The sequence below is a fragment of the Loxodonta africana genome, chromosome 6 (genome assembly GCF_030014295.1).
Source record: "Loxodonta africana isolate mLoxAfr1 chromosome 6, mLoxAfr1.hap2, whole genome shotgun sequence".
Lineage (NCBI taxonomy): Eukaryota > Metazoa > Chordata > Mammalia > Proboscidea > Elephantidae > Loxodonta > Loxodonta africana.
In genome coordinates, this window is record NC_087347.1 from 2,977,097 (window position 1) to 2,989,804 (window position 12,708).

Genomic DNA, 12,708 nt, shown 5'->3' on the forward strand with positions numbered 1-12,708 from the left:
GAAGACTTCAAAGGGCTTCTCGAGAAGACAAAGTAAAGTATTATCATGACATGTGCAAAGAGCTGGAGATGGAAAACCAAAAGGGAAGAACAAGCTCAGCGTCTCTCAAACTGAAAGAACTGAAGAAAAAATTCAAGCCTCAAGTTGCAATAGTGAAGGATTCTGTGGGGAAAATATTAAACTACACAGGAAGCATCAAAACAAGATGGAAAGAATACACAGAGTTATTATACCAAACAGAATTAGTGGATGTTCAACCTTTTCAAGAGATGGCATATGATCAGGAACCGACGGTACTGAAGGAAGAAGTCCAAGCTGCTCTGAAGGCATTGGTGAAAAACAAGGCTTCAGGAATTGATGGAATATCAACTGAGATATTTCAACAAACAGATGCAGCGCTGGTGGTGCTCACTCATCTATGCCAAGAAATATGGAAGACAGCTTCCTGGCCAACTGACTGGAAGAGATCCATATTTATGATTATTCCCAAGAAAGGTGATCCAACCAAATGTGGAAATTAGACAACAATATCATTAATATCACACTCAAGCAAAATTTTGCTGGAGATCATTCAAAAATGGCTGCAGCAGTATATTAACAGGGAACTGCCAGAAATTCAGGCTGGTTTCGGAAGAGGACGTGGAACCAGGGATATCATTGCTGATGTCAGATGGATCCTGGCTGAAAGCAGAGAATACCAGAAGGATGTTTACCTGTGTTTTATTGACTGTGCAAAGGCATTTGACTGTGTGGATCATAAAAAATTATGGATAACATTGCAAAGAATGGGAATTCCAGAACACTTAATTGTGCTCATGAGGAACCTTCACATAGATTAAGAGGCAGTTGTTTGGACACAACAAGGGGATACTGATTGGTTTAAAGTCAGGAAAGGTATGCGCCAGGGTTGTATTCTTTCACCATACCTATTTAATCTGTATGCTGAGCAAATAATCCAAGAAACTGGACTATATGAAGAAGAATGGGGCATCAGGATTGGAGGAAAACTCATTAACAACCTGCGTTATGCAGATGATACAACCTTGCTTGCTGAAAGTGAAGAGGACTTGAAGAACTTACTAATGAAAATCAAAGACCACAGCCTTCAGTATGGACTGCACCTCAGCATAAAGAAAACAAAAATCCTCTCAACTGGACCAATGAGCAACATCATGATAAATGGAGAAAAGATTGATGTTGTCAAGGATTTCATTTTACTTGGATCCACAATCAATAACCATGGAAGCAGCAGTCAAGAAATCAAAAGATGCATTGCATTGGGTAAATCTGCTGCAAAGGACTTCTTTAAAGTGTTGAAGAGCAAAGATGTCACCTTGAAGACTAAGGTGTGCCTGACCCGAGCCATGGTATTTTCAATCGCATCATATGCACGTGAAAGCTGGACAATGGATAAGGAAGATCGAAGAAGAGTTGACACCTTTGAATTGTGGTGTTGGCGAAGGATATTGAATATACTATGTAGTGCCAAAGAACGAACAAACCAGTCTTGGAAGAAGTACAACCAGAAAGCGCCTTAGAAACTAGGATGGTGAGACTATGCCTTACATACTTTGGACGTGTTGTCAGGAGGGTTCAGTCCCTGGAGAAGGACATCTTGCTTGGCAGAGTACAGGGTCAGTGGAAAAGAGGAAGACCCTCAACGAGGTGGATTGACACAGTGGCGCCAACAATGAGCTCAAGCCTAACGACGATTGTGAGGATGGCTCAGGACCAGGCAGTGTTTCTTTCTGTTGTGCATAGAGTTGCTATGAGTTGGAACCAACTCGACGGCACCTAACAACAACAATAACAAGGTCCCAAGGATTTTCTCCTCCTTTTTTCCTCTAAATTTATTTACCGTTCTATCTTTTACATTTAAATCTGTGATCAATTTTGTGCTAATTTTTGTATGACGTGGGAGGTTTATGTCGAGATTCATCTTTTTGCCTATGTATGCCCATTTTCTCAAGCACCATTTTTGAAAATTTCTTCATTGAATTGCTTTTGAGCCTTTGTCAAATATCAGTTGACCTTATTTGTGTTGTTTTATTTCTGAATTGTCTGTTATGTTCCATTAATCTATGTGTCTATCCCTCTGCTGATACTGCAGTATCTTGATTAATGTTGAAATGAAAACGTGGTCAACTCAGAATCCTGTATCTAGCAAAAACCACCTTCAGGGATGAAGGGAAAATTAAGACATTCTGAAATGAAGGTAAACAAAGAGAATCCATTGTCTAAAAGAAAGGCTAAAGAGATTTCTCAAAACACAAAGAAAAGGTTAAAGAAAAACTCTTGGAACATCAGGAAGGGAGGAAGAACATGTTCGCAGGAAAAAAAAAAAGTGGCTAAATATAACAGACTTCTTATTTTCAAAATTTTTAATTATGTTTGATGGTTGAAACAAAAATTGTTAACACTGTCTAATATGGTTCTCAGTATCTGTAGAGGGAGTATTTCCCTTACAAATGGGAAAGGGAAAAGGAAAGTAATGAGAAGTAATGTTTCTACACTTCAATTACACCAATAAAATGTTAACACCAGTAGACTGCGATACGTTATGTATATATAACCTAATATACAGAACAATCACTAAAAAAAGGTATGCTAATAGATACACTCAAAAGTACTGCAGAAAAATCAAGCTGTAATGCTGAAAATATTAAAGTAAGGCACATGAAGTCAGGAAAAAAGAGAACAGAGAGCAAAGAACAGAATAAAAAGATAAAATGGGAGATGCAAGGCCTAACTCATCAATAATCGCATTAAATGTAAATGGTTTCCATACCCCAATTAAGAGACAGAGATTGGCAGAGTGGACGAAAAAGTGACCTAACTATGTGCTTTCCACAAGAAGCTCATTTCAAATATAAGGATATAGGCAGGTTGAGAATAAAAGGATAGAAAAAAATGCTTATAAAAATTAATCAAAAGAAAGCAGGAGTGGCTATATCGTTCTTCCCGTTAAACTCAAGTCATGGCAACCTTACATGTAATACAATGAAATGTTGCTTGGTTCTGAGTCATCGTCATTACTGTTGGTATGTTTGAGCCCATCATTGCGGCTATTGTGTCAATCCATCTCATGGAGGGTTTCCCTTGTTTTTCTTGGTGCTCTACTTTACCAGACACGACATCGCTTTCTAGGGATTGGTCTTTCCTGATGCAATACGTTGTCTGATTTCTTGACTGCTGCTTCCATAGACGGTGCAATCAGTGTGCCTATCTTAATGTTGGATAAAGTAGAACAAAGAAAATTAACATAGAAAGGAATATTACATAATGGTAAAAGAATCAACCTGACAAGGCATGGCAAACCTAATTGCATACGTGCTAAAAACACACGCATGCAAAATATGTAAAGCAAAGACCAATCAAATTGAAAGGAAAATTAGACAAATCCACAATTAGAACACTCTTCTCTCAACAATTGATAGAACAATTAGACAGAAATTCAGCAATAGTATAGAAAAACTCCACAGTATCATTAGACAAAAGAATCTAATTGATATTTAGGAAACATTTCATCCAACAGCCAACAGGATCTAATTGACATTTATATAACACTTTATTCAAAAACAGGAGAATACACATTTTTTTCAATCACTTCAGGGATATATACCAAGATAGTGTATATTCTGGACCATGGGAAAAAAAAAAAACTTCAACAAATGTAAAAGAATTGAAATCATAGTGTGCATATGTCTATTTGTGTGAAGGCTTTTATATCTCTAGGATATATTCTGAGCAGTGGGATTGCTGGATCCTGTTGTTAGGGGCCTTGAGCTGGCTCTGACTCACAGCGACGCTACGTACAACAAAACACTGCCTGGTCCTGCGCCACCCTCACAATCGTTGTTATGCTTGAACCCATTATTGTAGCTACTGTGTCAATCCATCTCATTGAGAGTCTTCTTCTTTTTCCATGACTCTCTACCAAGCATGATGCATTCTCCAGGGATTGGTTCCTCCTGATAACATGTCCAAAGTATTTGAGATGAAGTCTTGGCGTCCTTGCTTCTAAGGAGCATTCTGGCTGTATTTCTTCCAAGACAGAGTTATTCATTCTTCTGGCAGCCTATGGTATATTCAATATTTTTTGCCAACACCATAATTCAAAGGTATCAAGTCTTCTTCAGTCTTCCTTATTCATTGTCCAGCTTTGCATGCATGCTGGATCCTATGGTGTTTCTATTTCTAGCTTTTAAAAAAAAAAAAATTTTTTTTTTTTTTTTTTTAAAGGAGGTGCCATATTGTTTTCCAGAGCCCTTGTTGCACAGTGGTTAAGAGCTTGGCTGCTAACCAAAAGGATGGCAGTTCAAATCCACCAGCCACTCACTGGAAACCCTATGGGACAGTTCTACTCTGTCCTACAGTGTAGCTATGAGTCGGAATCAAATTGACGGCAATAATTTTTTTTTTTTTAATCATTTTCTATAGTGGTTGTACCATTTTACATTCCCACCAGCAATGCATAAGAGTTCCAACTCCATGCAACCTCTCTAATATTTACTATCTTCTGTTTTTTTGATTAGTGCCAGTAATGTAGGATTAGATGGTATCTCCTTGTAGTTTTGATTTGCATTTCTATAATGGCTAATGCTCACGAGTATTTCCTCATGCGTTTGTTAGCTGCCTGAATGTCTTCTCTGGTGAAGTGTCTGTTCTTTGCTTTGCCCTTTTTTTTAAAAAAAAAAATAGGATTATTTGTGTTTTTGTAGCTGAGGTGTTGAAGTATTCCATAGATTTTAGAGATTAGGCCCTCGTCAAATATGTCATAGCCAATTTTTTTTTTCCCCATTCTGTAGGTTGTCTTTTTACTGTTTTGATGAGCGTAAGTGTTTAGTTTTTAGGAGCTTCCAGTTGTCTAGTTTCTCTTCTGGTGTTTGTGCATTGTTAGTTACGGTTTGTATTCTGTTTATGCCATGTATTAGGGCCCCTAGCGTTGTCCCTATTTTTTCCTCCATGATTTTTATTGTTTTAGGCTTTATATTTAGGTTGTTGATCCATTTGGGGTTAGTTTTTGTGTATGGTGTGAGGTATGGGTCTTGTTTCTTTTTTTTTTTTTTTTTTTTTACAGATGGACGTCCAGTTTGCCAGCACCGTTAGTTAAAAAGACAGTCTTTTCCCCATTTAATGGACTTTGGTCCTTTGTCAAAGATCAGCTGATCATATGTAGATGGATTTACATCTGGATCCTTGATTCTGTTCCATTGGTCAATGTGTCTGTTGTACCAGTACCAGGCTGTTTTGACTACTGTAGCTGTATAGTAGGTTCTGAGATTAGGTAGTGTGAAGCCTCCTACTTTGTTCTTTTTCTTCAATAATGCTTTTCTTAGCCATGGCCTCTTTCCTTTCCATATAAAGTTGAAGATTAGTTTTTCCATCTTGTAAAGGAATGCTGTTGGTATTTGGATCAGGATTGCATTATATCTTCAGATAGTTTTATTTTCACAATGTTGAGTCTCATGAGCATGATATGTTTTTCCATTTATATAGGTCTTTTTTGTTTTTTTGCAAGAGCGTTTTGTAGTTTTCTTTGTATAGAGCTTTTATGTCCCTCATTAGATTTATTCCTAATTATTTTATCATTTTTAGGGGCTTTTTTTTTTTTAAATGGTATCTGCAAATAGGAATAGTTTTACTTCTTCCTTTCCTCTTTCAGACACCCTTTATTTCTTTTTCTTGCCTTATTGCTCTATCTAGGACATCCCACACAATATTAAATGGGAGTGCTGATAAAGGGCATCCTTGTTTGTTCCTGTTCTCTTGTGGACTGTTGTTTTGCAAAGCAAGCAAACAAACAAACAAACAAACCCATTGCTGTTGAGTCGATTCTAACTCATAGCGATCCTATAGGACAGAGGAGAACTCCCCATAGGGTTAACAAGGAGTGGCTGGTAGATTCAAACTGCTGACCTTTTGGTTAGGAACCTAGTTCTCTACCACTGCGCCACTAGGGCTCCTGGTTTTGTATAAAAAAAAAAGAAACAAAACTAGTGCCATCGAGGTTTTGTATAGATGGCCTTTATTATGTTGAGAAATTTCCCTTCTGTCCCTATTTTATTGAGAGTTTTTATCAGGAATGGGTGTTGAACTTAATCAAATGCCTTTTCTGAGTCAACTGAGATGACGATTTGTTACTTTCCTTTTGTTCTTTTTATGTGGTTGATTATGTTGACTGATTTTCTAATGTTGAATCATCCTTGCATACCTGGTATGAATCCCACTTGGTTGTGGTGTATTATTTTTTTGATATGATGCTGAATTTTATTGACTAGAATTTTGTTGAAAAATCTTGTATCTATACTTATGAGAGATATTGGTCTGTAATTTTCTTTGTCACGACACTGGTTTTGGTATCAGGGTTTTGCTGGCTTCATAGGATGAATTTGGGAATATGCCTTCCTTTTCTATGCTCTGAAATAGTTTGAGTAGTATTGGTGTGAGCTCTTCTCTGAATGTGGAATTATCCAGTGAAGTTGTCTGGGACAGAGCTTTTCTTTTGTTGGCAATTTTTATTACATCTTCAAGCTCTTCTCTTGTTATGGGTCTGTTCAGATTTTCTATCTCAGTTTGTGTTAGTTTAATCAGGTAGTGTGTTTCTAGAAGTTTGTCCATTTCCTCTAGGTTCTCAAATTTGTTGGAGCACAATTTTTCATAGTTTTCTGTTATGATCCTTTTTATTTCAGTTGGGTTTGTTGTAACGTTCCCTGTCTCAATTCTTTTTTGGGTTATTTTCTTCCTCTCCTGTTGTTTTGTCAATTTGGCCAGTGGTTTGTCAATTTTGTCGATCTTTTCAAAGAACCGACTTTTGGTCTTGTTGAGTCTTTCTATTGGTTTTGGGTTCTCTATTTCTTTTATTTCTGCTCTAATCTCTATTATTTCCTTTCTTCAGGTGACTGTGGGCTCCTTTTCTGCTGTTCTTTTTCTATTTGTTTGAGATGTAGGGCTGACATTTTGATTTTGGCCCATTCTTCCTTTTTGTTGGGTGCATTTCTTGCTATAAATTGGCTTCTGAGCACTGCTTTTGCTGTGTCTCAAAGGTTTTGGTATGATGTGCTTTCTTTCCCATTTGATTCTAGTAGTTTTTTTATTCCCTCTTTGATTCCTTCTATCACCCAATTGGTTTTTTTTTTTTTTTGCCATGGAGTCAATTCCAACTGTGGAGACCCCATGTGTGTCAGAGTAGAACTGTGTTCCATAGGGTTTTCTTTCTGTTTTTTTTTTTTTTTAACTTTTATTGAGCTTCAAGTGAACGTTTACAAATCAAGTCAGACTGTCACATATAAGTTTATATACACCTTACTCCGTACTCCCACTTGCTCTCCCCCAATGAGTCAGCCCTTCCAGTCTCTCCTTTCGTGTCAATTTTGCCAGCTTCCAACTCTCTCTATCCTCCCATCCCCCCTCCCGACAGGAGATGCCAACACAGTCTCAAGTGTCCATCTGATATACTTAGCTCACTCTTCATCAGCATCTCTCTCCTACCCACTGTCCAGTCCCTTTCATGTCTGATGAGTTGTCTTTGGAAATGGTTCCTGTCCTGTGCCAACAAAAGGTTTGGGGACCATGACTGCCGGGATTCCTCTAGTCTCAGTCAGACCATTAAGTATGGTCTTTTTGTAAGAATTTGGGGTCTGCATCCCACTGATCTCCTGCTCCCTCAGGGGTTCTCTGTTGTGCTCCCTGTCAGGGCAGTCATCGATTGTGGCCGGGCACCAACTAGTTCTTCTGGTCTCAGGATGATGTAGGTCTCTGGTTCCTGTGGCCCTTTCTGTCTCTTGGGCTCTTAGTTATCGTGTGACCTTGGTGTTCTTCATTCTCCTTTGATCCAGGTGGGTTGAGACCAATTGATGCATCTTAGATGGCCGCTTGTTAGCATTTAAGACCCCAGATGCCATATTTCAAAGTGGGATGCAGAATGTTTTCAGAATAGAATTATTTTGCCAATTGACTTAGAAGTCCCCTTAAACCATGGTTCCCAAATCCCCGCCCTTGCTCCGCTGACCTTTGAAGCATTCAGTTTATCCCAGAAACTTCTTTACTTTTGGTCCAGTCCAGTTGAGCTGACCTTCCATGTATTGAGTACTGTGCTTCCCTTCACGGAAAGCAGTTCTTATCTACTAATTAATCAGTAAAAAACCCTCTCCCACCCTTCCTCCCTCTCCCCCTCGTAACCACAAAAGTATGTGTTCTTCTCAGTTTATACTATTTCTCAAGATCTTGTAATAGTGGTCTTATACAATATTTGTCCTTTTGCAACTGACTCATTTCGCTCAGCATAATGCCTTCCAGGTTCCTCCATGTTACGAAATGTTTCACAGATTCGTCACTGTTCTTTAACGATGCGTAGTATTCCATTGTATGGATATACCACAATTTATTTAACCATTCATCCGTTGATGGACACCTTGGTTGCTTCCAACTTTTTGCTATTGTAAACAGAGCTGCAATAAACATGGGTGTGCATATATCTGTTTGTGTGAAGGCTCTCATTTCTCTAGGGTATATTCCGAGGAGTGGGATTTCTGGGTTGTATGGTAGTTCTATTTCTAACTGTTTAAGATAACCCCAGATAGATTTCCAAAGTGGTTGTACCATTTTACATTCTCACCAGCAGTGTATAAGAGTTCCAATCTCTCCGCAGCCTCTCCAACATTTATTATTTTGTGTTTTTTGGATTAATGCCAGCCTTGTTGGAGTGGAATCTCATCGTAGTTTTAATTTGCATTTCTCTAATGGCTAATGATCGAGAGCATTTTCTCATGTATCTGTTAGCTGCCTGAATATCTTCTTTAGTGAAATGTGTGTTCATCTCCTTTGCCCACTTCTTGATTGGGTTGTTTGTCTTTTTGTGGTTGAGTTTTGACAGAATCATATAGATTTTAGAGATCAGGTGCTGGTCGGAGATGTCATAGCTGAAAATTCTTTCCCAGTCTGTAGGTGGTCTTTTTACTCTTTTGGTGAAGTCTTTAGATGAGCATAGGTGTTTGATTTTTAGGAGCTCCCAGTTATCGGGTTTCTCTTCGTCATTTTTGGTAATGTTTTGTATTCGGTTTATGCCTTGTATTAGGGCTCCTAAGGTTGTCCCTATTTTTTCTTCCATGATCTTTATCGTTTTAGTCTTTACGTTTAGGTCTTTGATCCACTTGGAGTTAGTTTTTGTGCATGGTGTGAGGTATGGGTCCTGTTTCATTTTTTTGCAAATGGATATCCAGTTATGCCAGCACCATTTGTTAAAAAGACTATCTTTTCCCCAATTAACTGACACTGGGCCTTTGTCAAATATCAGCTGCTCATATATGGATGGATTTATATCTGGGTTCTCAATTCTGTTCCACTGGTCTATGTGCCTGTTGTTGTACCAGTACCAGGCTGTTTTGACTACTGTGGCTGTATAATAGCTTCTGAAATCAGGTAGAGTGAGGCCTCCCACTTTCTTCTTCTTTTTCAGTAATGCTTTGCTTATCCGAGGCTTCTTTCCCTTCCATATGAAGTTGGTGAATTGTTTCTCTATCCCCTTAAAAAATGACATTGGAATTTGGATCGGAAGTGCATTGTATGTATAGATGGCTTTTGGTAGAATAGACATTTTTACTATGTTAAGTCTTCCTACCCATGAGCAAGGTATGTTTTTCCACTTAAGTGTGTCCTTTTTAATTTCTTGTAGTAGAGCTTTGTAGTTTTCTTGTATAGGTCTTTTACACCCTTGGTAAGATTTATTCCTAAGTATTTTATCTTCTTGGGGGCTACTGTGAATGGTATTGATTTGGTGATTTCCTCTTTGATGTTCTTTTTGTTGATGTAGAGGAATCCAAGTGATTTTTGTATGTTTATCTTATAACCTGAGACTCTGCCAAACTCTTCTATTAGTTTCAGTAGTTTTCTGGAGGATTCCTTAGGGTTTTCTGTGTATAAGATCATGTCAACTGCAAATAGAGATAATTTTACTTCCTCTTTGCCAATCCGGATGCCCTTTATTTTTTTGTCTAGCCTAATTGCTCTGGTTAGGACTTCTAGCACAATGTTGAGTAAGAGCGGTAATAAAGGGCATCCTTGTCTGCTTCCCGTTCTCAAGGGAAATGCTTTCAGGCTCCTCTCCATTTAGAGTGATGTTGGCTGTTGGCTTTGTCTAGATGCCCTTTATTATGTTGAGGAATTTTCCTTTAATTCCTATTTTGGTGAGAGTTTTATCATAAATGGGTGTTGGACTTTGTCAAATGCCTTTTCTGCATCAATTGATAAGATCATGTGGTTTTTGTCTTTTGTTTTATTTATATGGTGGATTACATTAATGGTTTTTCTGATATTAAACCAGCCTTGCATACCTGGTATAAATCCCACTCGGTCGTGGTGAATTATTTTTTTGATATGTTGTTGAATTCTATTCACTAGAATTTTGTTGAGGATTTTTGCATCTAAGTTCATGAGGGATATAGGTCTGTAATTTTCTTTTTTTATGATGTCTTTACCTGGTTTTGGTATCAGGGAGATGGTGGCTTCATAGAATGAGTCAGGTAGTATTCCGTCATTTTCTATGTTTTGAAATACCTTTAGTAGTAGTGGTGTTAACTCTTCTCTGAAAGTTTGGTAGAACTCTGCAGTATACCCATCCGGGCCAGGGCTTTTTTTTGTTGGGAGTTTTTTGATTACCGTTTCAATCTCTTTTTTTGTTATGGGTCTATAGTTGTTCTACTTCTGATTGTGTTAGTTTAGGTAGGTAGTGTTTTTCCAGGAATTCATCCATTTCTTCTAGGTTTTCAAATTTGTTAGAGTACAATTTTTCGTAATAATCTGATATGATTCTTTTAATTTCATTTGGTTCTGTTGTGATGTGGTCCTTCTCATTTCTTATTCGGGTTATTTGTTTCCTTTCCTGTATTTCTTTAGTCAGTCTAGCCAATGGTTTATCAATTTTGTTAATTTTTTCAAAGAACCAGCTTTCGGCTTTGTTAATTCTTTCAATTGTTTTTCTGTTCTCTAATTCATTCAGTTCAGCTCTAATTTTTATTATTTGTTTTCTTCTGGTGCCTGATGGATTCTTTTGTTGCTCACTTTCTATTTGTTCAAGTTGTAGGGACAGTTCTCTGATTTTGGCTCTTTCTTCTTTTTGTATGTGTGCATTTACCGATATAACTTGGCCTCTGAGCACTGCTTTTGCTGTGTCCCAGAGGTTTTGATAGGAAGTATTTTCATTCTCATTGCATTCTATGAATTTCCTTATTCCCTCCTTGATGTCTTCTATAACCCAGTCTTTTTTCAGGAGGGTATTGTTCAGTTTCCAAGTATTTGATTTCTTTTCCCTAGTTTTTCTGTTATTGATTTCTACTTTTATGGCGTTGTGGTCTGAGAAGATGCTTTGTAATATTTCGATGTTTTGGATTCTGCAAAGGTTTGTTTTATGACGTAATATGTGGTCTATTCTAGAGAATGTTCCATGTGTGCTAGAAAAAAAGTATACTTTGCAGCAGTTGGGTGGAGAGTTCTGTATAAGTCAATGAACTCAAGTTGGTTGATTGTTGTAATTAGGTCTTCCGTGTCTCTATTGAGCTTCTTACTGGATGTCCTGTCCTTCTCCGAAAGTGGTGTGTTGAAGTCTCCTACCATAATTGTGGAAGTGTCTATCTCACTTTTCAGTTCTGTTAAAATTTGATTTATGTATCTTGCAGCCCTGTCATTGGGTGCATAAATATTTAATATGGTTATATCTTCCTGGTCAATTGTCCCTTTTATCATTATGTAGTGTCCTTCTTTATCCTTTGTGGTGGATTTAAGTTTAAAGTCTATTTTGTCAGAAATTAATATTGCTATTCCTCTTCTTTTTTGCTTGTTGTTGGCTTGATATATTTTTTCCCATCCTTTGAGTTTTAGTTTGTTTGTGTCTCTAAGTCTAAGGTGTGTCTCTTGGAGGCAGCACAAAGACGGATAGTGTTTCTTTATCCAGTCCGAGACTCTCTGTCTCTTTATTGGTGCATTTAGTCCATTTACATTCAGCGTAATTATGTATAAGAAAGTGTTTAGTGTTGTCATTTTGATGCCTTTTTATGTGTGTTGTTGACAATTTCATTTTTCCACTTACTTTTTTGTGCTGAGATGTTTTTCTTTGTAAATTGTGAGATCCTCATTTTCATAGTATTTGACTTTATGTTTGTTGAGTCGTTACGTTTTTCTTGGCTTTTATTTTGAGTTATGGAGTTGTTATACCTCTTTGTGGTTACCTTAATATTTACCCCTATTTTTCTAAGTAAAAACCTAACTTGTATTGTCCTATATCGCCTTGTATCACTCTCCATATGGCAGTTGTATGCCACCTGTATTTAGTCCCTCTTTTTGATTATTGTGATCTTTTACATATTGACTTCAATGATTCCCTGTTTTGAGTGTTTTTTTTAATTAATCTTAATTTGTTTTTGCGATTTCCCTATTTGAGTTGATATCAGGGTGTTCAGTTCTGTGACCTGTGTTGTGCTGGTATCTGATATTATTGGTTTTCTGACCAAACAATTTCCTTTAGTATTTCTTGTAGCTTTGGTTTGGTTTTTGCAAATTCTCTAAGCTTGTGTTTATCAGTAAATGTCTTAATTTCGCCTTCATATTTCAGAGAGAGTTTTGCTGGATATATGATCCTTGGCTGGCAGTTTTTCTCCTGCAGTGCTCTGTATATGTCATCCCATTGTCTTCTTGCCTGCATGGTTTCTGCTGAGT